The 22,425-nt window shown below is 34.9% G+C and overlaps 1 protein-coding gene across 1 annotated transcript in view; it reads left to right on the forward strand.

Annotated features, from left to right (window-relative positions):
• The first annotated feature begins 13,954 nt into the window (after positions 1–13,954).
• The window catches only part of LOC145664708 (B9 domain-containing protein 1-like), a 41,891-nt gene continuing 33,420 nt past the window's right edge, over positions 13,955–22,425 (forward strand). Inside the window, exon 1 of the mRNA XM_081731574.1 lies at positions 13,955–14,069. The gene's annotated coding sequence lies outside the window, so the exon portion shown is untranslated. The remainder of the gene's footprint in view (positions 14,070–22,425) is intronic.

Below are 22,425 nucleotides of genomic sequence, written 5' to 3' on the forward strand. Positions count from 1 at the left end.
TCTCGTAATGTGTTCAAGCATCCTACATCTTTTCGAAACTATGTTCTACAAAGTCCTTTTTTCTAACATTATTTGTAATACTTTCTCATTGGATACCTTGTCCGTTCATCTCATTTTCATCAGTATTCTCTAGCACCACATTTCAAAGCTTCCATTCTCCATTTTCTTTCTTCTTCTAAAGTCAAGTCCATATCTTACCTCCATACAATGCTACACTCCATATAGTATATATTCATCGGCCTTTTCTTCTGTTCTATGTCGATGTGTCCAGTCAGAAGCTTTTATTTGTCTTTAGGCCTTTTTAGCCTGAATTATTCTGGATCTTACATTCTATTTACACTCTTATCTTACTTTCTAAGTAACAGAATTCTCGTCCGTCTTTCGCCAAATGATTTATTTTGAACTTTATTTTTCTTTTTATTTCTTTTATTGTGTATCTCATAACTTTGGTCTTCCTCTTTTTAGCTGACCTTCATGTTGAATTTGCTGCTAATAACTCTTGCATTTCATTTATAACTGTTTCTGATATTTTCCCAGTGTCTGCCAATCTCACGATGATGTCTGTGTATTTTCTGTCCGTTCCTAGAGTGTAGAAGTCCTTGATGGGTTACTTCTTCAAAATTGGAGATAATGAGTACCCTGGATGACCTGAGTTCAGATATGCGTGATACAGATCGGTTTCTATCCTTTAAAGTCACGATCTGTTTCTGAATTATTAGTTCTCTCCTTCCATCTACCTTAATTGTTGACTTCTGTTTTTCTTCAAAGTTATTTGTATATTATTCTTCGCTCTTTATATCTTAATTTATTCTTGATTGCATTAGAATCTTCAAAATCTAGTTCCATTCTACCAGGGACCCAATCCAAGATATAATAAAACATTTATGCTTATTACTGTAATTTTCGTTGTAAAGGTAGGGCTGCCTAGAGACATTGGGTAGGACTGAGTCAAAAGATCAATCATCATCCAAAAATTAAAGTGCTTATGTGTATCTTAAAATATATATATTTATTTATTGTACTTCTATTTGTAATACTGACTAAATAATAATTAATGTCCTTTAAAATTTTAGATCATATAACGCATTTTATTTCATGAAAATAAGCTTCAAAAAGATATGATGTACTTGCATATCGAAAAGTAAATATCAATTGTTAAAATTATTGACAGAGAATTGGAATTAGAACACTTATGAATATACAAACCAATCCTAAGGCAGTAGATGACATGGAAGAGTCAGATTCGATTCCGGGCAGAAGTTTAGGTGATTCGGATTCCATGTTAATTTGTAAACACACGTCTCTTATAGCGTAGCTGCTGAACAGGATGCTAAACTCAAAGCAAACGAAAAATCTAACCTAAGCTAGTATAAGCTACTACAATAGTAGTTTCCAACTGTCGAATGTGCGACTTAAAGAGCACTCGTTTACGATCGGAGGAAGGAGAAAGAGAACACAAAGCAAAGGAGGGGACGATACAATGTAGGAAAATGGAAGGAACAAGTATCGGCAGTGTACATGTAGTTGTCGATTTATGGTTGCAGAACTTTGAACTCTCTTCCCTATCACCACTGTTCGTTTCCAATGCCTTTGTTTCTTCATCTCATGATAGTGAAGTTGATGACATTGATAGCATTGTTGGCATCGGTTACCGTCTTGTGAATATCGTGTCCTCGTGGTGCTGAGTAGAGTAAAAGAGTCAAGTGGGACTCTTGTCCTCTATTTATACCCAGACCTACTACGGGACCTGCTTGTTTAGACAATATATTTACCAACATGAATAACACCGAAATAAGTACTGAAGTTGTGTCTTTCCCGTTTTCTGATCATGACTCAGTAGGGATAACGGTGGAAAGAAACATGAATAGTATATATGGTAATAACATAGGCAGCTTAAAGTTAATTAAAACAAGGCCCATAACAACGAATAAGCTAGAAGAATTTATTACATTGCTTACATAGGAAAATTGGGACAGTGAATATAAGAGTACAAATGTTGATGCCAATGATGCATTGACCTATAATTACTTTTTTACAGCATTTCTGAATACATATCAGACGTACTTCTCACAAAAAACAATCAAAATAAAATTGGATAATACGAAAAGTAAATACGATAAAAGTTAGATACAGATTCTCTGTCAATATGAGAAAGACAATAATGTATTTTGATATGTATGAAAAAGAGCGACCAAATAAAATATCACATGAGCGCAAGAAGAAAATGTATAAATCCGAAATAATAAAAGCTAAAATACATTAGTAATTAAAATTGTATTGAAAATAGTGTTGTAAAAAAACGGTTTTTTTTCTGTGAAGTTTTTTTCAATAAAAAACATCGTTCTTTTTCATGTTTTTTTTCAAATGTCTGTTTTTTTTCTGGCAACTATTATTTATTGATTTATGTTGCAGATTATTGAAATAATCAACAGAACTTGAGTCGAAGCCCTCGTAACTTACAAATCGTTTGTTTCTTTGTACCTATACGAGCAAAATTATGTGATTATTCCTTTCGGACCCAGGTCATTTTTGGCGTTTGCCTACATTTTCAGTTAGTGACTTATTGCTCAAAAACCATTCATTCGATTGATATGGTTAAGGTCTTGTTTTTTTAGAAAATGGATGTGGCTATGTTTTGGTGTAAGTTGCATTGCAGTGTTCCCAATGGGTGGGAAATTATTGAGGGAAATGTAAGGGTGAAAATTTACAAAAAATTCCCTAACCGAATTTCAAAATTTTTTGTATCTAGCACCACTGCTGCTATATGGGTTCAACTCACCTAAAAATTTCTTTGGTATGTTGACAAGGTACAGTGAAATCCTGAAGTCGCTGGCTTCCATTCAAAGAGGGAAAGAAAAAAATTCTCTGTCATCATACACACGAAATTTTGACACTTTTTACGCCTCAGAAACAAAAATCAACAGATACGTCGGAACTACAGCTTCTCTAATTATCCCATTGAAACTCTTTATAGTGCGTTCTGTAGGGCAAAGAGGAAGCTTTCAGATAATGGTACGTTTGTTTCAATGTAGCTAGCAAGAGGGTAATAATAGAGCGGAAAAGAGAAATTTTCCGAATTTTTCACCTAAAATCGGAATTAATTGTTTTGGCTGGAAACGCTGCCATCAGACAGACGAAAACTATCTGAAAATAAGCCTTAGTACTCCAAGAATATATCCTACAAGTATCATGGCATAGTAGAACATAGTTTATTATAAACCTCAATTGTACTTCCCCTAATTATTCTAGTGAAACTTTTTATGGTGCGCTGTGTTGGCTAAGGACGAGGCTTTTTAGACACTGGTACGTTTGTTCGAATGTAGCCAACAAGAGGGAAATAATAGAAAAAAGGGATTTTTTTTTCAAATTTGACCCTAAAATCTGGAATTAAAATTTTCTGTAGCTGGCAGCACTGCTATCAGACACACATAAACTATCTTAAAATAAACTTTGGTATCCCTCTAATACATCCAACAAGTATTGTGACGATATCTAATAAAGTAAGCATGCCAATAAAAATATCTCATTCTACCTTAAAAAATCACAAGTTATCTTTCCAATTAGAGAACAAAGTCTACTGTAAACCTCAACTGTACTTCCCCTAATTATCCTATTGAAACTTTCTATAGTGCCTTTTGTAGGGCAAAGATGATACTTTCAGATACTGGTACGTTTATTCCGATATAGCCAACAAGAGGGAAATGATAGAGACAAAGCACACAATTTTCCCAAAATTTCCCCCTAAACTCTGGAATTAAAAATTTTCTGTAGCTAGCACCATGCTACCAGACAGACGCAAACTATCTTAAATTAAACATTGGCACACCACTAATATATCCTACAAGTATTATGGCGATATTTAAGGAACAAAGCTTCTAATTACCAAAAATATATTACGGTAAACAGAAAAGTAGGGAAAAACGAGAAATCAAGGGTTAGAACCTAAATGCGAATTTTTCGTGCGCCCCCTAATTACCCTATTGTAACGATCTGTACTTGCGTTTGGTAAGTAAGGACACATATTCGATTGGCGTAAGTTGACTTGCACTCGGACGTATAGGTACGAATTTATAAACAAAAACTTCGAATTTTTTGCCCAAATTTAGAGAAATTTTAATTTTCCTAACTGGCAACACTGCGCGCAGGCCAGTCCAATTGATGTCAGCAGTTAGGTATGCATTCGAGGTATCTACCGGGCAAGTCTTAAGGAGGTCTTTCTACAACGAAGAAAGCTACAGGAAAAAAAGAAGTAAAGGAAAATCGAAATTAGAAAATTCTCGAATTTTTGACTGGGGTGAAATTTGAGAAGGAAATTCGACACCAGAAGAAAAAGAAATTAATATGATAAAATATGGTCCAACCATATTTGGCAAGAATAATATCCCGATATCTTAATTAGTGTCCACACAGAAGCGGATTAAAAAAGTGACACACCCGTGTGTGCCACTTTGGCCAACTGGACCACCGAGTGTACATTTGATTACATTTTTTGACTACTAATTCGTGTTGTTGTTGTTATAGTCTCGACTAATAATAATATCGTTGTTGTAAACAATAACTTTATAAGGAAAATTTTCTCTCCTTTTTACGTCTTAGTTCCAACACTGTTGGTGGAAAATGCAGGGTGTTTCAAAATGAATATTGGGGTTTTAAGTCTTCGTAGTACTTATTACATTTTACGTATAATTATAAGCAATGCATCAAGTAAAAGAGCACCTCAAACAGTCTTTGCTACAAGTGTTCGATGTGAGATTCATTCGTCACACGACGCACATCTAGTCGATAGGCGAGAAAGCCCCATAAACTTTCCGCCATATGGCACAAAACACATTCAATTTAGGGGAATCTCGTTTCAACTGTACCATCTCCTGAGGATTTGCTGACCGCCAGGTACAAACATTATGAGTGTTCACATTAGCTCTTAGGTGAAATGTCGATTTACCACTGAAGACGACACGATCCAGAAAATCTTCATTGTTATGCAGCAATATTTTACTTGCAAAATTGGCACGTAAACCGTAATCTCTAGGCTTTAGACCTGTAACAACTGCAAACGATAAGGACATAGTTGCAAGCGTATCCTTAATATTCTTCACCCAGACGGTTGCACTGTAACTACAGATTCAATCTTTATTAAAACAAAAAAAGCTTTCTGCTCTCTAGTCTCCATCTTTGCTATTGCTCTTTCTAACGGCAGACAGAAGAAACAATGCATGTGCATGCGTGCGTACAAAACTGTTTGAGTTGCTCTTCCATTTGATATAATATTTATAATTGTAAGTTCATTGTAATAGATACTACAAAGTTTCAAAACCCTAATATTCATTTTGAAACACCCTGCATTACTTCAAATTGTGTCATCCTATAGTCATGTCTTGTATATACATATCATCAGAGCCGGCCCTAGGCAATTTGCCGCCCCGTGTAATGGCATAATTTGCCGCCTCCCCCTTTCTCCAGAAAGAACAAATCTTAAGAGTTATGATTTTAAGTATGGTACTCCAGCATGAACAACGAAGAGGAGGGTAAGTGCAGTTGCACTCAGTACTAAAAACGCAATCCTGTTGTGTCTGTTTTTTCTTTAAATATTAATCTATTATGTTAGTGAAAAATAAAGCAAACACACCTGCAGAGGAAAGATGGTAATCCTTTTTATAGAATTCAATATCGAGCTTCAATCTCAATGTATCAGTTTGCAATTCCAGTGCAAGTAGCTCTTTCATCTTTATTTCTTGATTTTTCTTCTACATCTGTTATCATTTTTTAAAAAAACTTGTTTCTATCTTCAATGATAAGGAACCTGTTTCTGATAAAAAAACATGACTAGTTGTCATATCAAAACTGTGATAACTTACTAAATGAAACAGATATTCGCTACTATTCGAGAATTGAATTCTTGCATTTGACAACAATCAAGCAATTTATGCTTGGATTTATTCGACCATTTGCTTTAGCATTGTCCATGTGATCTTAAACTAATGCAACCTAAACATAATTTATGAATGTAGTATTCAAATAGAAGGTCAGCTTAGTAAATGTAACTACCATCATCGTGAAGTCTGTTTCCAACAAGAAATATCTAAGTTAAATAATATACTTATGATTTTGCCGTACCCTCCAAAGTTGCCGCTCCACGCAAATGCACGTGTTGCATATATGGTAGAGCCGGCTCTGCATATCATATATATCTAGTCGACAAATTATTTATATATGAGAGTTAAAAAAATACTTTTAGGCAAATTAGTATTAGTTTTTACCTTTAGACCAGTTATTTGAATTTTATACTGTTCGTGACATTATTTTCATATTTATTAAAAGCCTGCTTTCACGAAAAAAACAAAATTTCAGTTCTAATTTTATTTCTTAGTTGATATTGATGAAAACTGCTGAAACCCGAATTGTTAGTAGGTATGTTATTCATGTAAATTGTAAAATATTTGTAGCGTATCAGTATCTAGCGTTTAATTTATGTTGCATTTTACGGTGATTACACCTACATAAAAATATTCCATACTTAAATAGACGTATGATGCATAAAAATGACTATGTGAAAAAAAACGAAATTTAGAAAAAAAACGAGAGGCAATGTATTTTTTCTAAAAAAAAACGTACATTTCTGAAAAAATACGAACGTTTTTTTTTTTCTATTTACAACACTAATTGAAAACATTAAAAAGTAAATACAAAGAAATCTTAAATATAATTAACAAGGTTGGTGGTAGTAAAAGAATGAGTAGTGTTACTATTTCGCCGGACATTTTAAACATCACTTTTCTAACTTCAGTTGAAGAAATTAAAACGAATGTCAAAGCGCCATTCATGATTATAATAGTCAAGAGGCTCAACAAATTACTTATCCATACACATTTGCCTTTCACTATGTGACTACTGGGCAATCATTCGAGTTGTAAACAATTTTTGAATTTTCGAATAGCAAGGATGTAGAATGACCTGTTAAAGGACTATCTTATAAAGGAATTAATTATGTTGTACGCCCACTCACAGGCTGCATTAATAGATGTCTTATAGAAGGTATATCTCTAATTCATTGAAAATATTTATAGTTTTACCGATATTTTTAAAAAATGACCCCACCTGTGCTTCCAATTATAGTCCAAAATCCTTAATACTCTTTAATGTTATTGAGATAGTAAAAGAACTAGCTCCTAATCACTTAAATGAGTATAGTATAATTAGGGAATATCAGTTTAGGGCAGGCAAGTTTAGTGTTGATGCCATAGATACGTTGATATGAAAAGTATATAAAATATTTAAAAATAAATATGTTGGATTTGCGACATTTTGTGATCTTAGTAAAGTATTTGACTCTGTAGACACATTTTAATTAAGAAGCTAAATGGTTATGAATTGCAGGATGTTAGCTTATTTTGTTTCAAAACATATTTAGAAGGCCATACACAATATGTCTATGTAAATGGGGAGTACTCACAAATAGATGAATTGAGATACGGTGTACCTCAAGGTTCTGTTTTGAGCCCGTTAATTATTATTATTATTATAATTATTAATTATTATTATTATTATTATTATGATAAATGATCTACCAGTAAATATCGATTCTTTATGCTAATTATTTATCTTTTCTGAAAACAGCCAACAATTTAACAGACTTTGAGAAACGAAGTAAAAATATATTGTTGCATGCCACGAAGTGGTTTGAAAGTAATGATCTTCTATTAAACAGATATAAAACCCAAAAAGTATTATTTACTCTAAAAGATAATACTAACAAAGATGCAGATAATACAAAATGTCTTGATATTATGCTAAATAAGATACTATGCTAAATAATAAATTGTCTTAGGAAAATCATATAAAATAAGCATATAACAAATTATCGAGGACAAATAATTATTACGATGCTTAAATGTCACAGTTACAAAGAATTACTTACCAACTGTTTATTTCGCATTTTTTCCAAGTATATTAGCGTATGATTTAAAAATTTTGGAGGTAACAGCAATCATTTTAATGGTATGCTATTACTTCAAAGGAGGGTATTACAATAATTTGTGGTGTGTCTAGCAATAAGCATTGTAAGCTACTGTTTGCTAAGTTAAAAATTAAAACTATGACTGATTAATCTGTATATTTATATAGTACTACACCGATTACCCGCTTCGCTGGTTTAAAATAAAAATTTTAAATACACAACTTATTATATCATGTGCTTGGTACCCATGAAATATAATGTTTTTATTTTTAGTGACATGGATTTAAACGGCATCGGAAGTATCATTGTTCATCTCAGTGATCCCGAAGAAAACTGAATCCGACAGTAATATTGGTCATTTTTGATCATTTTAAATATATTCCCCTCGTCCTCCCCTAAGTTGCACTGTCAAAGAGACATGATAAAAAAAATCCCAGGTTTGAACCTCATCTATGTTGAAAATTTGATCGAGATCGGTCCGTGGTTTAAGAGACCCTATCACTGCAAAATCAAAATACCGCTAATTTTATAGTAATTATGTGATATCTTCAAATAGATAAATGATAATCGAAAAGTGGAACAAGAGCTCTCTAGACAATTTTATTTTACATGAGATGCCGTTATCACGACTCACTTATCTGCTTTCGATTTCCAGCCATCTAGAAAATGGGCATTTATTTTCGCGTTTGTAAATGGCTGCAAACGGAAAGCTACTAGGTGACTCGTGATGAAAGTATCTCATGCATAAGAATATTGTCTAGGGCTGTTTTGTTCCACATTTTCGTTATCTTTTATCTATTTGAAGATAACACAATTACTGTAAAATTAAAGGTATTTTAATTTCGCAGTGAGAAGGCCTATTAAGAGATTAAGAGTCACAAACATAGTGACTTTCAATTTTATAATATGAATTGATATACGTAAAACAGAACGTTTCCATAGTGGTTTTAGACAAAATATACATGCATACAATACTAGATGGTGCAGATAATTTGATAAACCAGAAGCCAGACTATCTAAAATTAAAGAAAGCTATATAAATATAGATATAAGATTTATGAACATGTTACCAATCTACATGCACAATTTGCCTATGGATATAATTTAAAACTAAAGTATCTATATAATGGTCTAGTGGCAGTCTTTTTTTTTTTTTTTTACATTATTGAATCGTTGAACCTCAAAAAGTATTTGCTCATTGGATACTACAATGACAATTCTATTGTTAACAAGTACGTATAAAGTATGGTACTGTAGTATACAGGGTGGCCCAAAACTAGGTATACACCCCTGTATTTACCTAGTATAACATTCTAGTTTATAGGTTATTTGCTTCGGCTGTTCCGAGCTCTAGATATAAGTAAAAAGACATTAAGAGCAAGTAATAAAGAAACTAAGTCTACCTGATGGATAACAATAAAAAAGAAATATTCTATATAAAAAGCAATGAGTTGATCAATACGTAACTGTATATCTACTTTTGGGCCACCCTGCATGTAGTGATGCATAAATCATATATGTAGCTTTCAACTGACGCTGACTATTGCCTAGTTATAGGTTTGACGGCAATAAAAATATTATATTCTGTTTTATGATACATTTATTTTCCCTCCATTTTGAATATCACACACTTCCACTTTTCCAACGTATTATTTTACTTTTTCCTTTTCCCCAAATACATTCCTTCGTATCGACCTCTTTTCCAATTGTGGCCGTAATTCTCACGTTCTATAAGATAGCAATAAGTACCTTTTCTATTATTAGGTTGGTGCAAATGAAATTTCCAATTTCATCTTTGATGGAAACCCACCTCAACAATACAACACAGACATGGACTAAGGTCATGTATCGTACTGTACCAAACAGGATGAAAAGGTCAGGAGGCAGTGCGTTGCTGAACAGGATCTATGAAAGTTCACTATGGAGAACACACAATTAGAAGGGAGTTTTTTTTTTTTTGTTTTTTTTTACAGATTCAAATTTGGATTTTCTGTACAGCAATCGGAAAGAAAAGGCCAGGAATAGCGCATTAATACATCATTCAATATTGTTTTTTCAAGTCTCGTCCCAGTAACACAGCAGGTGAGTTCCATGTACACCGACCAAAATAATGTTTGCTTAAGCTCTTCTAAAACATCGTGGATTGGACCCTCGGAAAAGTTCGTGCTTGTTGCACACGAGTTACGCATACACTATACTACCGTCCTTTGTCTGTTCCTTGCAATCTATGATGCATTTTCTTTCTTCTCTCTATTTTGAGTATCACATACTTCCACCTATTTCAACTCACTTTTTACTTTTCCCCAAATACATCCCTCGTTTCTGTTTGTGACCGTTTATTTCCACTTTCTATAACATTGTCATATACAACTTTTCTATTATTAGGTTCGTGCAAATTACTGCCCCGTGCAATAGGTGACGTCAAAAATTGGGTTCGTTTTTGCCGCCAAATAGAATCGCCATCTGAAGGTGAGAAGTTACCTCAGTGTAAAGGATAACCACAAAAGTTTCCTGAATCGAGTTTCATTTCAAATGAAAAATTAGTCTGCTATGACAATCGTAAAATTCAAGTACAGTAGTTGAAACTTTTCAGAGTCCAGAATGGTTACCAAACCCCCAGAGGGTGGTTTGCTGCTATGGTGGTCTATGTGGGGTTTGTCTATCATGTCCTTCTCCGTCGAGGTGAAATCGTCACTATGGATCGTTGCAGTGCGATCCACGAATTGAATCTCAACTTTGCCGCAAGCATGAAGGAATGTTCAAAAGATATTTACGACAATGCACGCACAAATGACCCTCAAATGACGTTGCAGACTCTTCATGTGTTGCAGTATGAAAGCCTTTCTTAAACGTCGTATTTTCCGGACATCTCTCTGTCCGATACCATCTCGAATACTTCTTGAGAGAGAAGACCTTCCCTCATTATAGGGCGGTACAACATGAAGTTGATAACTTTTTGCATTCCAGAAGCTGTCTCGTCTGAAAAAAAAAATGTATGTTTTGACGGGAAGAAGGCTGTTCATCTCGTAATTCCTCACGAAAATTAATTCTTACCTTGTCTCATGGGCATTACTAGAGACAATTAAGTTAATCAGGACCAGAACCATACGAAATCTCAACGGAAATCAGACTGAGATTTCAAACACCATAGATAGTAACAGGGATCCTCTTAAAACATTGCATATACGTATCACCGAGCGAGCGTAGACGAATGGTAAACATGGCCTTTGGAATCGGAAGATTCTGGGTTCAAATCGTGAGGTCAACTATCTTAACTGAGGTTTTTCTATGATTTCCTCAGTCTCACCAGGTGAATATTGTAATGATACCTTTGAATATGTTGACACTGTCCACCTTACTTCCAAATTTTCCTTCCCTAATTATTGATAGTGTTTCAGTGTAAAATTGGCCCTCCAGTTGCTGTCTCTGAAATCTTCTTAATAAATAATAATAAATAAAAGGAATATCTTAAATAAGAGAGGTTAGTTATTTAAAAATCACTGTTTGTTATTCTGTGCATGAAAATAGAATTTGACGCGGTGAAATGCATCACAAATTAATCTGTACAACATTTAATTTTTATGTAAAGTTAACGTTTTAGTGAAGCCGCAAAAATTTTGTGTGCATTTTAGCTTATTCTTCTTACTTTTTCATAACCTAGTATAATGAAACTGATTCAATCTTGTATATAATGAACCTACAAGAAATCAGGGGTGGATCCAGGGGGGTGATCGGGGAAGAGGAAACTTTCTTATTTTATATACTAGCATCAATTACCCGCTTTACTGGGTTAAATTACAAAAGAATAGTAATATGTTCCGTTAGTCAGTTACTTTTTACTATTACTAAAGCGCTCATTGATTTCGGTCATTTTCGATGATTTTTATATACCCCTCTCTTCCTCATGCTGAGGGGCACGGCATCGGGAGTGTCATTGCTCATTTCAGCGACCCCGAAAACTATGAATTCGACACTGATATCGGTCATTTTTAGATCATTTTATATATATATTCTCCCTCCCCCAAGTTGCGGGACGGAATTTGGATTTAAACGGCATTGTCTGCTGTGGGGGATCGGATCTTCCGGGGTTTTGGATTACCCATCAGTCGAGTGAGGGGTCCGGGAGTTTTCCCGCAGGAAATTGTTAATATAAAACTCGGTTTTTGAGCATTTTCGTGTTAATTCTCCATAATACAAAAGGGAAGTTTTAATTTTTTTCAGAAAGGTGTTGGTGGGGGTCAAAGTCTTTCCATCCCCCCGTAACCACAGACAAGCTCTCCAATAGTTTTCAGTCATTATGTAAATAGAAATGCATTCTTTCAAGCAACATACCCTCAATGTATTTCAACATTTAGATAAGCGGTATGTCGAGTAGAAATCGTAATAAAAACATACCGGGCCTTATGCAGAGTCATTTTGTCGTATAATTAGCATCATACTAAATGCCTGACTACTGCAGGCAACATGTTAGTCGAACGCTTTAGTATTGCACTAATCACGCATCAGAATGACTCTGCGTAAGGCCCTACCGCCTCTCTTTTTTTTCATTTCGAACACTGATTTGAAGTATATCTCGAGTTCTTTGTATTAGTGAGTATTCTAGTTATTGTAATTATAATATTATTTACTGCATAATGTAGGCTCTAGTGCAGCGTTTCCCAACCGGTCTGCCGCGGCACACTGATGTGCCGTGAATGGGCCGCTGGTGTGCCGCGAGTAAATCGAAACAAAGTTATTAATTCTATAGCAATTAAATTGCAGGACATAGGGAAAAATGTATATTTGTATTTCACATTACTATGAACCTCTAATAGAAATATACAATTTTAAGTTTTATACCTCGTTACTTTTCTGTACATTTTTAATATTGAAATCATTGAATTTTTAATATTGTTATCATTGTTATGACGTTATGACCATTATTGCTTCTTTATTGTTGCAGACTATTTCGTAACTTTAAATTTTAAAATATGCAATCCTTTCGACAAAACAAACATGCATATGAATTACCTACATTTGTGTTTTAAAAGAAAGAGATTTGTTTGTTCGTTAGTTATTTAATGATCTTCCTTGTTAGTGAAAGCTTGGATGCAGTTTTCGAAAAAGAAAGCTTATTTTTAAAAACCTAAGTCTAATATTTCATTGCAATTGTTTTCTATTTTTAAATTAGAATGAAAAATAAGCATAATGATTTACCATGGTGGAAAACCAGTGATGGAGCTTTCTTCTCGATGAGGAAATCAGTAATCGCAGAAAAAGATACAATGGTATTTTATATTTAAAAATAATAAAAATATATGAGTGTGCCGCGAGAATTCAAGCTACACTCATAGTGCGCCGCAAATTGACAAAGGTTGGGAAACGCTGCTCTAGTGCATCATAAAAATGAAATCATTTATTTCGTTCAGATATTACCGGTATTATAACATTACAGGCAGGTACAAAAAACTGTTTGCTGGAAGGGGTCCAATATTTCTATGTCATATTGAACCTGTCTTATTCTACACCCGAGATGATAAATAATGGTTAATTGCTGCCATCTATATATTTTTAGAAAAAAATAATACAAGATCATTTTCGTAAGAACAGAATGATTACAGAGAGGCGTAAAATCAAATTTCTAGCCTACATCAGTCGATCTATCTGTTAAGCAAGAATAGTTCTGTCAAGAAAGTATACAAATATTACTCGAGTTACAAAATTTGGGGCGTCCAGAACCGATGGACTCCCCATGGATGTGTCCCTGCTTCACCAATACGTAAAAAAAAAAAAAAAAAAAAGTTCATACTATTGTCACAAAAAAATTAATAGCGCTCGAGATAAGTAGCTTTTAAAACTGAGAAATAAACAGGGAGGCAGTAATAATCTGTATATCGCGCTTGAATTTTGGAGCGTAACATAGTATCTTACAAAATACCATAATTTATATTTTCCAATTTTATTTTCATCATATGGTTTGTAATGAAAACGCTCAGTATAGAAATTACAGAGCAATTCAGAAGAAGAAGAAGAAGAATGAGTGTGCACATGTTATTGTACATAAGAGTGTAAACAAAAACAAATTTCAAGAACGGAATTTAAATAATGCAATCTGTTCAAACTTCAATTATGACAGGTATAGGGAAGGTTTGCTCTCAATTTTTATTCAATTTTTATTATTTACAATTCATTACTTTTGACAGTTTTATTGTTTGTTACAATCTTAATACACGGTTTTTCAATTTTAATATATCCATGCGCCGCTCATCCTTCCTTATTACATTAACAGTGTGATAAACAATTATATTTAAAACAGGCAAAATCGCCTATTTTGGCACGTGCTATTTTAGTACATATGCTTACTTCAAACAAATTTAGTGAAGCAGTCCACAAGGTTCTAAAGTTGGGACTTCCTAGATAACTGTACTGAACTGAACTGATTAGACTAGTCACGGCGTGGGAGGTGGTAATGCCTGTCTTCCTATACTGTTCCATTATATACTGTTAATTCTTTATAATGTAAAACGCTTTTAATTTATAACACGCCTAATACATTTTCTGTCTAACAGTGTTCTTTACGTGCCCGTCTCAAATTGGTAAAGAAGACTATTAATCACAGATCACATAGCCTAACGGCGTATTAATTTACGCAAACAACAATACTACTGATTTTTCACGCGAATGAATTATTGTTGTTGCGCTAGAGTGTAAAATGTAAATTGAATATACAAAATAAACAGCTAGAATGGCATGTAATTTTGTCCGGCGGAGATTTATTGTACGGATTCACATATAAAATTCATTGGGTATATATTTATTTTCTAATAAATCGACTCTGTAGCTTTAAAAAAAATGTGGGGTGTGCGCTTGCATTCCTCTGTGTAGAATAACTTTAAGAGCGCTACAGTGTATTTATAAGATAAGCACTGTTGTATAAAAGACAATGAACTTGTGCTAGGTGTCCACTGAAACTATGGTTGCCAACTATGGAAAATAGAAAAACCGGCACCCCCTCAAGATTCCCTAAGATATAGGTCTAATGATTAATGCGAATTTCAGTTTTTTATTTATAGTAAAGATGGCCAATTCCGGAAAGTGAAATTTCCAGAATCTGGATTCCGGAAAAGTTTGGCCATCCCTAATTTATAGCACATTGTATCTATCAAACTTATTAGTGAATGTACTAAGAAATATGCAGGATACACTTGCTAATGTACTTTTGTTCACGATAGTATTTTCCTTCCCATGGGGGGCGGGGGTACAAACATAGATACTTCACACTTAGACCTAGGCATTTGTGCCGTCTCGCCGGACCACTTTGAAAAATGAAAAAAGGCTCAAAAGTGTATTGCATTCGGTTATCTTTTTTTAGATTCCATTAAGTTACGCTAGATTACGTTACATTAGGCGTGCAGTATTATTTTTAATACGGATCCATAGTATAAGTATTAATAGTAGTAAAAGCAGGAGTAAGAGTTGTAACAGTAGGAACGGGTTAGGAGCCCGGCAGGGGTTGGTTGGTTCTGTTCTCGATATGAAATGGGCAAATTAAAGACTCGCCAATTTTTTTCTGTACATTTTACAATTTCTGGATCCGTATAGTAAAACAAGTGTACCTCTCCGCGAAATAGTCCATCCGCCTCCACATACAGTGCCGCTAACAACATCAAAAACAATCAACAAATACAACCATTTTCTTAACTTTCACTATTCCCCTTACCTCCCTTGTACCGGTACTCATTCTTTCTCACAAACTTCAAGTAAATTCTCCAATTGACCCGGTAAATTTCCTAAAATTGGTCCGGCGATACGGCACTTAACCCCATTTTATTGTATTTATCACCATCTCTCTAAAATTGTCGAAAAAAGCAAATTAATGTTTACGTGACAATTTTGAATTTGGAAAATGAACTTTATTCTTTAAACTTATACTTCAATTACAGGAAATTGGGCATTTATTCCGAAGTTGGGCGTCCGATACTTTTCGAGCAAAATCTTCATAAAGCTATTAAAATTCATAATTTTTCAATTCCTACGTTCTTAACTGACTTTGGGCTTCCTTTCGTTACATCGTGAAGTAGGGGAGGTGAGGTTAGGTTAGATTTGGTTTGCATATACAACAGAGGTGTCCTTGGACGTCCGAAGAAAGTTTACTATTCAATTCACTCAGTATTGCCGAGCGAGCGTTAGCGAGTGAAGGCGGGTTAGAGCCCCGCAGGGCATGTTGTTTTCAGTCTTCATTAAACTCTAATTAATATTGTTTTTTTTTTTTTTTTTCACTTAGTATTTCAGTTCGTACTGAAAACAACTTTCTCCACGTTTCTTCGCTGTCACCTCCTTTCCTCACTTCCCACAATTTGTTCTTAGGTTCACTAATTCATGCTCTTCACATAGTTTTAGAAGATTTTGCTCGTTATGAACGTATTGCTTCACGAAATTTAACACAGTCAGTTCACATCCTGTGCTTCGTTTCGGTATATTTGCCACCGTGTTGATAATATAAATGCTCGTTAGTTTCCCAAAATGCAACTATTCTGTTACCTTGCGCCAAGTAGTTCCCTCCGCTCGCCGAATAGTCCCATGTTTGTAACCGTTTATATATAACAAATAAAGATATTTTTCGAGATCCTTATATATATTATCAAGCACACAAACGATCGAATTATCTATATCTTCCCTGTAAATTTTAAAAATTTTGCTGGAAACGGACGCCCAACTTTGGAACTTAACCCGGAAATTGCTTTAAGAAGTCCTTTTTTACCATCAATAAATGTGTAAAATTCCTTACGAATAAATTTCAAATTTTCCGTGGTACTGTCCCTGTCATCTCTTTAAAATTATGTAAACAGATGAACAAGATATATTAATCATTGATAGATGGTGAAAGGTGACAGCTTCGAATTTACATAATGAAAGTTACTTTTTAAGTCTATTCTTCAAACTAGATACAAGTTTGAAAGAAACGGTCATAAATGGGCTGGCAAGAAGTTTGCACCGGTCACCGGCTTTAATCAAAATAACAGCAATATTTCCGGCCAGGCCGGTGAAAAACCGGCCAGTTGGCAACCCTAACTGAAACGGGAATGCTATATCTAACAAGTCAGAGCAAGAGCACAGCAAGGGGTTCTGTGCTGGCACGCATCTGTAGGGAGCAGGCGCGTCAGCAACTGTGGGTGTACACATAAAAGGAGAATATCGCAGAACACTATATGGAATAAAAACATTTACCGTACTATTGAATTATGTATTTCAACATTACTAAAACGCTAATGTTATAGGTAATGTCCCGATATATGTTTATTGCTTGTTAAAATATTTAAAAGTTGTTCTGTAAATTTTACAAATATGTGGATCTATGTAGTAAATCTACACTTTTGTCCAGTGATAAATAACTGAAAAGATAAAAATATGTTTAATATTTATCAAAAAGAGTACGAACGAACGATATCATTAAATGGTACTTGTATAGGAAGGAGTAGATTTGTTATTTGAACACCACAGCTTGGGGAAAATATGGATAAATTTGAGTCTTTAACACTGGAATATGTGCAGAATTAGATTTAATTATTATATGTCGCCAGTATTTAAAATCAAATTTCTTGGTCAATAATAAAGTAATTTGCAGAACTCTTTGTTGGTACCCGCTCACAAGTTCGTACAGGTTTACAGTACGGGTGCAAACAGAAATTGTAATAAATTCCATAAAATGCTTGTTGCAATGCAGGATAAAATTTAGGGTTAAGTTCCGCACGTGGTCCCTCAAATTATCATAATTTACGGCGAAACTGGTAGAATTATACAAAATTTAAGCATCAGATAAACGAGAAAGGTTATAAAGGTCAACACTGTATGGTAGCAAATTGCGGAGAAAAATGAAGTTTAATCTTGGACTGTATAAAGGCGCATAGTGAGGGCTAGATTGTAAACCGACAATAGAGCATAATGTGGTAGTGTTTCAAACCCACTGTCTTACTAACTCACATAGATAGTGTGTGTGATCGTAGAACGGGTAATCTTTCGCAGATAGCGGCCGCCTTATTAAACCCACATAAGCTTGTTTTCAACAGTTGTGCTACTATTTAATTTGTTTTTATTTTAATATACTTTACCGGTATCTAGAATACTCCTCTTTTATGTCCGTCAATCATTCTTGACTTTTAATCACAAATGTTTTTATTTTTAGATTCTCTTCACTAGATACGTATTCATCTATATTATATTACTGCGCATAATTATTACGTTCCAACTTTTAAGTGTTGCAAACTAATTACGCAATATTCAGTAATAACGGAGACAATGAATCCTTACCTTCTCATGTTTCTAACCAGCACTATAACCGACACTCTGCTATAGTATTATGTAAATAAACTTGCAGAGAGTGGTTGGAAATGGAGGTCCCAATCAAATACATGTCCCTGGAACTTGCAAAATTACAAAACTTATTCGAAATAACTTCTTTTGTTGTTACTAGGTTGCCACATAAGGTAATTAATACTTCTGTTTCTGAAATATGGATTTCTCTTAGCAGGAAAAGCACTCTTAGGTTAGTGCCTTAGAATTTGTTTGTTAAGGAAGAAGTTCCATTAATGGGTACATATTGACTTTAGGAGGGCTGAGTATTAGTAACACGTGTGCACATACGGCATAAAACCTGCAGTCCATAGAGCACGAATTAACTTTAAAATGCATACCAATTTGTGCAAGGTGCCCACTAAAAACCACGAATAGATCTAACAGTCAAGGCAGGAACGCAGAAGAGGGCCCAAGCCGTAACTAAGGGGTGCGTCCGTAGGGAGTAGGCGCGGTAGTGATGGTGGCTGTATGCATAAACGAGGATAGTGGAAAAGCAATTTATGTGGCATAAAACATTCGTGTGTTTGTGGCACGGCTTTGCGACACTTCTATGATTACTTTTTACGCTGACTTCACATAGCACTTCACTTCACGTCTTTCTTATCGAGTATTACATTCTAAGGAGCACACTTTCCGTTTCGTATACTAAAAAAGTGAAAAAGAGCTCATAGAACAGCTTTAAATGATTTAAGTGACTATAGTAAAAAGTTTATGCTGGCTCCCATCGTTTCTTCTGTACTTAGTATAAATGGAAATTCGCTAATAGATACAATTTGGAGAACTTTAGGTAACAGTTTAAGAAGTATACAAGTGAACCGCTTAAGTTGACGCATCCTTGTAAGTTCTAAACTAATTGACAAGAAACACTGAAGTTTTGTACTAAGATAATATCAAGAAGAGGAAGTAATTTGGCATTCTCTTCAATGGATGGGTCAAGTATGACGGGAGATCTTAAGTTGACAAAACCAGAGCACCACACGATATTGACGTCACTAAATGTGATAGTAAGTTGAGCAGTGTTTGCAACTGGTTTGGTATCAACTTGTTAATTTTATACTAGAGTAACAGACCTGTAAAGGAAATATGTTTAAAAATGATTATCTGTTAATGAAGTAATATACTTAAAGACTTCACATTCCATGTTTTCTCTCACTCAGTGACAATTATTTTCTTACGAAACAGAAAATGCGCTGCCCTGTGAGTTCAGGCAGAAACCATTTCTATTGAACACTGGTCGCCAGCTCTAAATTTCTAGTCGAAAATTTGTACGCTGAGCTATAATATGATGATTAACTATAATACGTTTGGATCAGGACTCCCTCCCAAACTTCTACCGGGCTTCCCGTAGATTTTTGGGCTGGCTACCAGCCTAGTATGTGATAAGTGACAGGGCCGTAACTTGAGGAGGGAGAGGGCAAATACTTCTCCAAGGAAGCTCCCCGCCGTTCAAGGGGACTCATTTTAAGACATTTTCTTACTCCTTATACGGTACGAACATGAAATTACAAATGAAGCATCGAATATGTCCACTATATTACATAAACAAAACAACACATAAAAGGTAAATAAAACAAAAATGAGTCGTGGGCCCATTTTAATAAAAAAGTTTCTATTAGGGGCCCTAGAAGTAATGTTTATTCGTATGGCTTTGATATTTGTCAATATTGCCTCCTTAATTCATTTGTCATGTATGGAACGGGATCAAAGGTGTAACTAACGACCCGGGACCATAAAGAGTAAGAGAAAGATGGAAAAAGGGAGCCCAAGATTAGAGAAACAACATTTTTCTAGGAGCACCAAATACGCGTATTACTGCTTACCCCCCTCCCAAGAAAACAATCTAAGTTACGGCGCTGGATAAATGGATGCAGGTGTAGAATACATAAACATAAAAACAGTAATTTATGATTAAAATGAATGACTGCGTGTGAATGACTGTGCTACTAATTTTTAAAATTTATATAACGTTTACTGTATGTAGAAAACGATGGTGTTGTCCTAATTTATGAGTTTGAATTTGCAAAATTTACGAAAGAAGTATGTAATATATTTCTCGGGTTCTGTAGGATTACGGGGGACCAAAACAACGAAAAAACACAATGTTTATAGGTGGAATGAGTTCATGTTGCGGAAAGATAATTGATATTGATATGTGAGTAATTTGTGAACTGAGTAGACTGGAAATGCCGTGTGCTGAATGGAAAATTTTGCAATCACTATTTGCTATTAATTATAATGGACGAATACAACGTGCATTGCGGTGCTCTAACCCGACTTCGCTTGCTAGCGCTCGCTCGTCAATATTTATTTATTTATTTATTGATACAAGTCATGGCCATTACCGGCATCTATTGCCTTAAGCACGTTAGGTTGGAGGGATGACATCTTTTTGGCGAGCACACAATCACGGTACGGGGGAGGAATATAAGGAACGGATAAGGAAAGAAGCGGCCTGAGACCTGTAAATTAGATACCATCCCGGCATTTACCTGGTGTGAATGAGGAAATCCCAGGAAAAACCTCATTTAGGATAGCTAGCCTGAAAAAGCTGTTACACCTTTTCGACCGACTGACCCTGCCGGAAATCGAGCCCAGGACCAAAGGCGAGAGCATTAGCGACTACTCATGCTCAGCAATAATGCCAGTGATCCACCAGGAACAGGTAAAATTCAGGGGCGCTACAAGAGATAAGTGTTCAAAAATTACATTTTTTTTTTGTAAATTTATGGGTGCACACTTAGTAGTAGTAATAATAGTAATGATAGTATCGTAGTAATAAGGCAGTAGTAGTAGAGTAGGAGTCAGGCCCGCAACCAGAGGGGGGCCAGATCCCTCTAAACTTTTTGTTGCCCCTTCAGATTACAATACAAAATTTTATTATTAATACAAAAAACACAATTTAGATATTTATAAGATAATTTTAAAGACTTGGCCCCCCGTAACATATTCACTGTCCTCCCAAACCTTTGTAGCTGGTTTCGGCCCTGGTAGTAGCAATGATAGTATAATAATAGGCTAGTAGCAGTAGTAGTAGTAGTAGTAGTATAGTAAGGCAGTAATGGTAGTAGTTGAGTAGTAGTAGTAATGATAGTATACTAGTAGTAGTAGAGTAGCAGTAGTTCGGGTTAGGTTAGGGTAGGTTCAGGCAGCGAAATAGTCATATTTCAAGTCCCTTGTACATTAGTTTGCAGCCCTGGAATAACGCCCTTATGGAGAGTTTCATACAATTAAAGCAACATCTTATTGCTGTATCTATGTTCACAGATGACTTACATATTCTGTGCCTTCATAAATAAATTCCATAAACATTTGTCTTTTGTTCTGAATTAACACCTTTTACATGTAAATTGTAATTTTAAAAATGTCCACATATTCTTAATCCCGTTTCTGCCACTCCAAAACATTTACTAAACCTACGAGAGTTCATTTGGTGCTAAAATAAATTGATATATCATGAATGTCAGCACACTTATAAAATAGAACATAACTGAGGAAACCTGAAATTTCAATCTTGATACACGTATCAGTGCGCAGCACGAAATGAGATTTAAAAAAAAAAATCCCGGCGTTCTTCCCGCCTTTGATGGGACAAGCTGCAATTATTTACGCATTATTCAGTGCATTGTTTGCGTATAATCTTGTTCGTTTGTTGAATGTAAAACGCAACTCACACAACCGCTGTAACAACATAATGTGTTTTTTATTGTCCACCAGTACACGAACAAATTCCAGGTATGTCTTAAATTATAATCCACCTTGGCATATTATCTCAGCAGTAATACTGTCAACAGAGCTGCCTTGCTTATGGATACACTGCGCATTAAGTACTCCAGGGTAGTGACGACATTAAGTGACGTCATGTCCTGTTGCTGTGGTTATGTCAACTTAAGAACTCCCCAAGTATGACGTATTTCTGCCAGTACTGCTGGTGTCATTTGTTTCCGAAGGGTTTCAATGACTAGTGCTGCATATGGAACCTCGAATGATTATATTTTGCATTGACTTTTAAATCTTATAACGAAAGAGACAATTGCAAATTTTGTTCAAATTTCCGAAAGAAGAAACTTTAGAGAACAAATGGTCAAAAATATGGAAGATAAAGGAAACGTTGAAATGAAATGAAGGGTTTTAGATAACGT

Source organism: Thermobia domestica, chromosome 11 (assembly GCF_964235325.1).
Source record: "Thermobia domestica chromosome 11, izTheDome1.hap1.1, whole genome shotgun sequence".
NCBI lineage: Eukaryota > Metazoa > Arthropoda > Insecta > Zygentoma > Lepismatidae > Thermobia > Thermobia domestica.